Below are 6,109 nucleotides of genomic sequence, written 5' to 3'. Positions count from 1 at the left end.
AAAAAGAGAAGAACTAGGTATATTTAAAAAATATTTTATTAGTGTTGGAGCGTAGGTAGATAATGGATTATCTCATATAAAAACGTTGGTCACTATATTATTAGTGGAGAAATCGTGCTGTCTTTGTAAAAAATGCGGTCATTCTATTTTTTGTTCATACTTAATAAAGATAATCTCATTATTTTTACGTAATTATTTAACGCCGACTTGTGGTCACGGGTCAGCGTATGTTGCTGTGAAAAATTGGCGTTATCTCGAATAATGTCAATCATATTTTTTTAATAATATATTACTTATTCAAATTTATTGCATAGGTAACTAGTGAAAGGTGCTTCAAAAAGGTATAAATCGAGCTAATGAAATATGTAATTGATTTGTAGGTACCTACCTTCTTTTGCAGAAAACTTCAACTTCGACAGTAGTACCTACCCAGAAATCTGTCCTATGGACAAAATACGCAGTGTCAATATTTGTACACGTTCATATTTTCTTATGGTAATTTTAAAGCATAAGCGCATAATTTATTTGCAATTTTATGTAACCATAGTCAATTCATTTAACATTTTCAAAAGTATGTCGAAAGGATGATATCTGCTTACCAAAGCAGTCAATCAAATATCTATCATTTATGATAGCATCCGATATTATAAATTCGCCGTTAGATCGGTTTTAAAATATTGTTGGAAAATCACCCGTTTGAAAACTTAGTTTGTATTATGAATCTAAGCTGTAAGTATTCTAAAAATAACTTTTCCTTCCTTATAAACAGGTGGGCACATCTTTCTCAAAGCGTATTGTTATAATTTTCATAGTACCTAGGTAGTGATCGTTGTGTTAATAAATAATTTACACACGTTGTGTGGATCTCCTCACAACTAGACAAATAATAATAATTTGGTAGGTACCTTCCCACACTTGTTTCAATAATATAATTTTGAGATACATTTGAGTAAGCCACCCGTGGGCTATATTTTATTGAAACCATTATTCCTGGGGCACATTTTTTTGTCATTCGATGGTACACAGCTATTTTCATAATATGAAAGTGGTGGTACTTTCGGAAAAAGAGATGATTCTGTGTCATATTCCAAGGAAAATAAAAATTAGGTATTTTTAAACTAACTAACTAACTAACCATCACGCCGTTTCCCCGCAGGGGTAAGCAGAGAGGATGGACCGCCAAAACAAGCGGTATTGGCACACACTTCTTGCCTCATTCACATTCATACATCGTCTCATACATACTTTTCTATTATTCTGACCCTTGACATGGCCCGACTCGAGTATCTGATTCACTTGATCGTGCCGTGTCTTCCTCGGGCGTCCCCGACTTCTGCTACCATGGGCATTTGCATCATATATCCTCCTTACACTCCTTTCTTCCCTCGTTCGCTCTACATGCAGAAACCATCTCAGCGTCCCTTTTTTAATCTAACTCATTACGCTTACATTAGCTTTGCACTCTTTGCGGATCTCCACATTCCTCACACGATCATACATGGTTTTACCACACATACGCCTCAGGGATCTCATTTCAACAGCTTTCAATCTACTTTCATCCTTTCTTTGCCAGTTTGTATTTTGAAATTCCTTCCTCTCTAATTTCAGCCTCACAGCATACCCCAGTTAGGGATGCCATAGTGCCCCAGGCTCCAGAGAGAGTTGAGAACAGTTGGGACTCTTGTGGAATACTCACTATAAAAAATCTAGGTAAATTTTGGATAGGGCCTGACACGCTTATTACGAATAATTTTTAGAAAAAAACTTTATATTCGCCTTAATTACTATAAAATAACACTTTTTGCATTTCGGGCGGCGGAAAATTATGCATTTTGATTTTCAATTGCATAAAACCAAAATTCACTTCGCGAATCGATGTGGCGACAACGCGACGCCATTAGGAACGCACTGTTATGTTGGTATCACTGATGCAAACAAGAGCTAAATACGACCGTTGCTATCTTCAATATGGTTTGTGATACAAAGGAAAGTGCCCCTTAATAACGCCTGCTCGCGTCAAGGCAAGAAAAACATCCCAGTTTTCAACTAGTTTACCGGCTACGCTAGGTTTGTGTAACATGGTTTGTGATACAAATCAATGTATCAGGGATACCAACATAACAGTGACGTACCTAATGGCAGCTGATTGCCGCTGCATCGATTCGCGAAGTGAATTTTGGTTAACGCAATTGAAAATTTAAATTCATAATTTTCCGCCGCCCGAAATGCAAAAAGTGTTGTTTTATAGTAATTAAGGCGAATATAAAGTTTTTTTCTAAAAAATATTCGTAATAAGCGTGTCAGGCCCTATCCAAAAATTACCAAAATCTAAATTAAAATAATTAAAACTAGATTTAAAAATTAGTTAAGCCGTTTTTCCCGTCAAACTGTCAAATTGAGGAGTGAAGCATAACCTCACATCTGAATATGGTGTTGCCGTTATTATAAAAAAATTCCAAATTCTTAAATTTCTACAGTTTATTACACTGTACTAAATATTACCAGAGAGGGAGGTAGGTACTTACTGTAATCATCGAGTTTGATAAAATAGAAAATGAAAATACATTTCGGAAATATCCGTACACAATCTGATAAAAAAATTGGATAATTCATTTGGTGTTCCAAAAAGTTAACACATTGCCGACATGTATGATTTTTTTCTCTTATCTTCATCAGTTTGCATTAGTGATTAAAAATGTGTTAAATACCACCCGGAAGTTCGTCCCCAGTCATTAGTCCGATATTAATCGTACAAGCAATTTAGCCCGTCGTCCCACGGGTCGGTAAGCAATCGACATAAACTGAATGCCGCAAGACCCTGCGCAGAAAAGTTCCACACTGAACTAAGCTGCAGTCCGTTATCTTACTGCAGCATTTGGTTTATGTCTATTATTTATCTACCCGTGGGACGACGGGCTTAGTCAAATCGGTAGGTTAATAGTATGAAGTTCGAAAGGTACCTCCTATGATTTTATTGATTTACTAGCGCATACCGGTGAAAATCACTGGATATTATATTTGTGGGATTTGTAATACTGAAAATATTGATAAAATATTTAACTTGGGATAATTCATTGACTTTGAATTAACTAACTAACCATCACGCCGTTTCCCCGCATGAGTAGGCAGAGAGGACGGACCGCCAAACAATTCAGTCTTAGCACACACTCCTTGCCTCATTCACATTCATATATCGTCTCATACATACTCTTTTATTATTCCGACTCTTGACATGGCCCGATTTATGTATCTGGTTCACTTGATCGTGCCCAGGTGCAATTGGAGCAGTCCGCGCCGTGCGCCGATTTGCGAAGGCGCCAAGGAACCAAGGAGCAAAGGCTCTGATAATAGCTAACACCTAATACAGCGCCTTTGAGGTTTTTACTAGCGCCAGGCGCTGGTTGGCTGAGGGACGGCCCTAATCGTGCCTTGTCTTTCTCGGGCATATTATAAACACAAATATTTCTAATTTTCTTTAAAATATTATAAATATTTATTTTTTGATAAATTCAAAATTAGAGGGACGATCAGAAATTAACATTTCGAACGAACGTCAGAAATTTAAACAGTAATACACATTTCAAATACCCTTTGTATGATAATAGGTAGATGCGGTAATCACTACATAAATCCATAATTAAAATAATATCTAGCACCTTTCTTATCAACAAATTCGTACATTTATAGAACAAAATCCATTTCCCGGAAGTGGTACCTCCTACGTACTTGCGTATATCATTTTATCGATACCTATTATCTAAAATCTAGTGTCTTAAAAATAAAACAGTAACTATGAATTACATTACTACAAAACTAGTGCACACGAAGAAAACTTAACTGCTATAAAATATTGCAAATTTATTCAGATTTTTTTCAAATTATTCGTAATCCGGTTAAAAACGGAATTGCAGGCCTTTAACGAAATAATTGATAGGTTTCTTAATAAACTTTCAGTAAAACACGGATGTGTCATTGCGATGTCCGAACACGTGTTCATAAATATTATAATATTTTCGTGTTTCGTCATTGTATATTATCAGGACAAACGCAGGTGCATGAACACGTGTTCCGATATATTATAAATACATTAAAAAATTATTAGGAAGTGACCTGCAAACACGTTAACAGGGTGTTGAATAAATCAGCAATACTCATTTTATTTGTGCAGACCCCTGAAAAATCATGGGTTATTTTGAATTTTATTAATTACACTACATTACAGTTTTTTATAATATTTTTTTACTGACTATTATCCAACAATAACACAATACAAAGCATATGTAAAAGCGTGCGTAAAAACAGGACCAAATTTTATCGAGCCGAGCGACGAATTATGCGAAAGGAAAAGCAACATTTCGCGCCGTTTGCGGTGGCTTCGTTATTCGTAGAAATGAATGAAGAAATTAGTATGGACGTAGCTACAAATTAACAACATCTGAAGAAATTGGTATGGACGTAGCTACAAATTAAAAACATCTGAAGAAATTGGTATGGACGTAGCTACAAATTAACAACATCTGAAGAAATTGGTATGGACGTAGCTACAAATTAAAAAACATCTGAAGAAATTGGTATGGACGTAGCTACAAATTAACAACATCTGAAGAAATTGGTATGGACGTAGCTACAAATTAACAACATCTGAAGAAATTGGTATGGACGTAGCTACAAATTAACAACATCTGAAGAAATTGGTATGGACGTAGCTACAAATTAAAAACATCTGAAGAAATTGGTATGGACGTAGCTACAAATTAACAACATCTGAAGAAATTGGTATGGACGTAGCTACAAATTAACAACATCTGAAGAAATTGGTATGGACGTAGCTACAAATTAAAAACATCTGAAGAAATTGGTATGGACGTAGCTACAAATTAACAACATCTGAAGAAATTGGTATGGACGTAGCTACAAATTAACAACATCTGAAGAAATTGGTATGGACGTAGCTACAAATTAACAACCTTGATTTGATAAAAGATATTCATGCAATATAGCCCTGATGAACGTGAACCCATAAACAGAAATACTTATAATTTAATATTTATAATTTTTCAATCCATAGTGACAATTTTTCAGTATCGTGTCCAATTCGTTATATTTCAATTTAATTAAACGTGTACAACGTATAAGTATACAGGGTGTGTATACAGGGACTTAATTTAACCAGTTATTCCTGAAATTATTTGGAGTAAAAAAATTTAATGAAATTTTGGTCTCCGGTGATAATTTATGTTTTTTTTTTCAAAAAATTTCAAAATATATATTTTTTAAAACTTCTTCCATTTCGCCACTGGTAACTCAGCCGAGGAACCGCTCAACCTCTCTCATCGAACCTAGCTGTCGAATTCCTACTGATTTACTGAAAAACGAAAATGAAGATGAAAATTTAATTTGAATTTTTTACTTCAAATAATGTCAGGAATCACTGGTTAAAGTAAGTCAACTACGTGCCTCAACACCCGGTGTATTATAATTCTAATTTTATAGAAGGCAATAATTATTAAAATTAATATAATTTTCTGTTGAATTATTATGTTGTAAGAAAGTACTTACTTTATTTCTTGTCAGAATTATTCTTCAGTCAGTTTCAATTTAAAAAAAATATGTTTAAATTCGTAGCAAATAAGAGTACATTGAACCAGACTTCACGCAGGACTATCTAACGCACAGCACAGTAAGCCGCAACATACTAGTTTGTTCGATGATTTTTTGAAAATTTATGCAGTTGCCGCACAAACGTCCCATCAGCTCCCAACCGTCTAGAGCAGTCATACTCAACCTTTTTCTTCTGCGGGCCACATTCATATATGTTTGTAAAGCTACGCGGGCCGCAACACTATACTGGTATGACAAAAAATATCATGAAAGCCACCACCCCCGTTTTTTTGGAAAACCATTTGAGATTTATAAAAATATAACCAAAACAGAATAATAATAGTACATATCACGCCCCTGAGGTGATAACTCACAAAAGCGGCGCTATAAAAATTGTCCAATATTTATTTATTTATTTATCAGCATACCCATCGTTAAAAATTACAATAGCGAAAAAAATAAAACTCAAAAGTAACATGTATCCAAGCGTTTATTTTGAAATTAGTGT

This window comes from Hesperophylax consimilis, chromosome 6 (genome assembly GCF_061612785.1).
Source record: "Hesperophylax consimilis isolate HC1 chromosome 6, BYU_Hcon_1.0, whole genome shotgun sequence".
NCBI classification, from domain to species: domain Eukaryota; kingdom Metazoa; phylum Arthropoda; class Insecta; order Trichoptera; family Limnephilidae; genus Hesperophylax; species Hesperophylax consimilis.
This window is presented reverse-complemented; position numbering follows the sequence as displayed.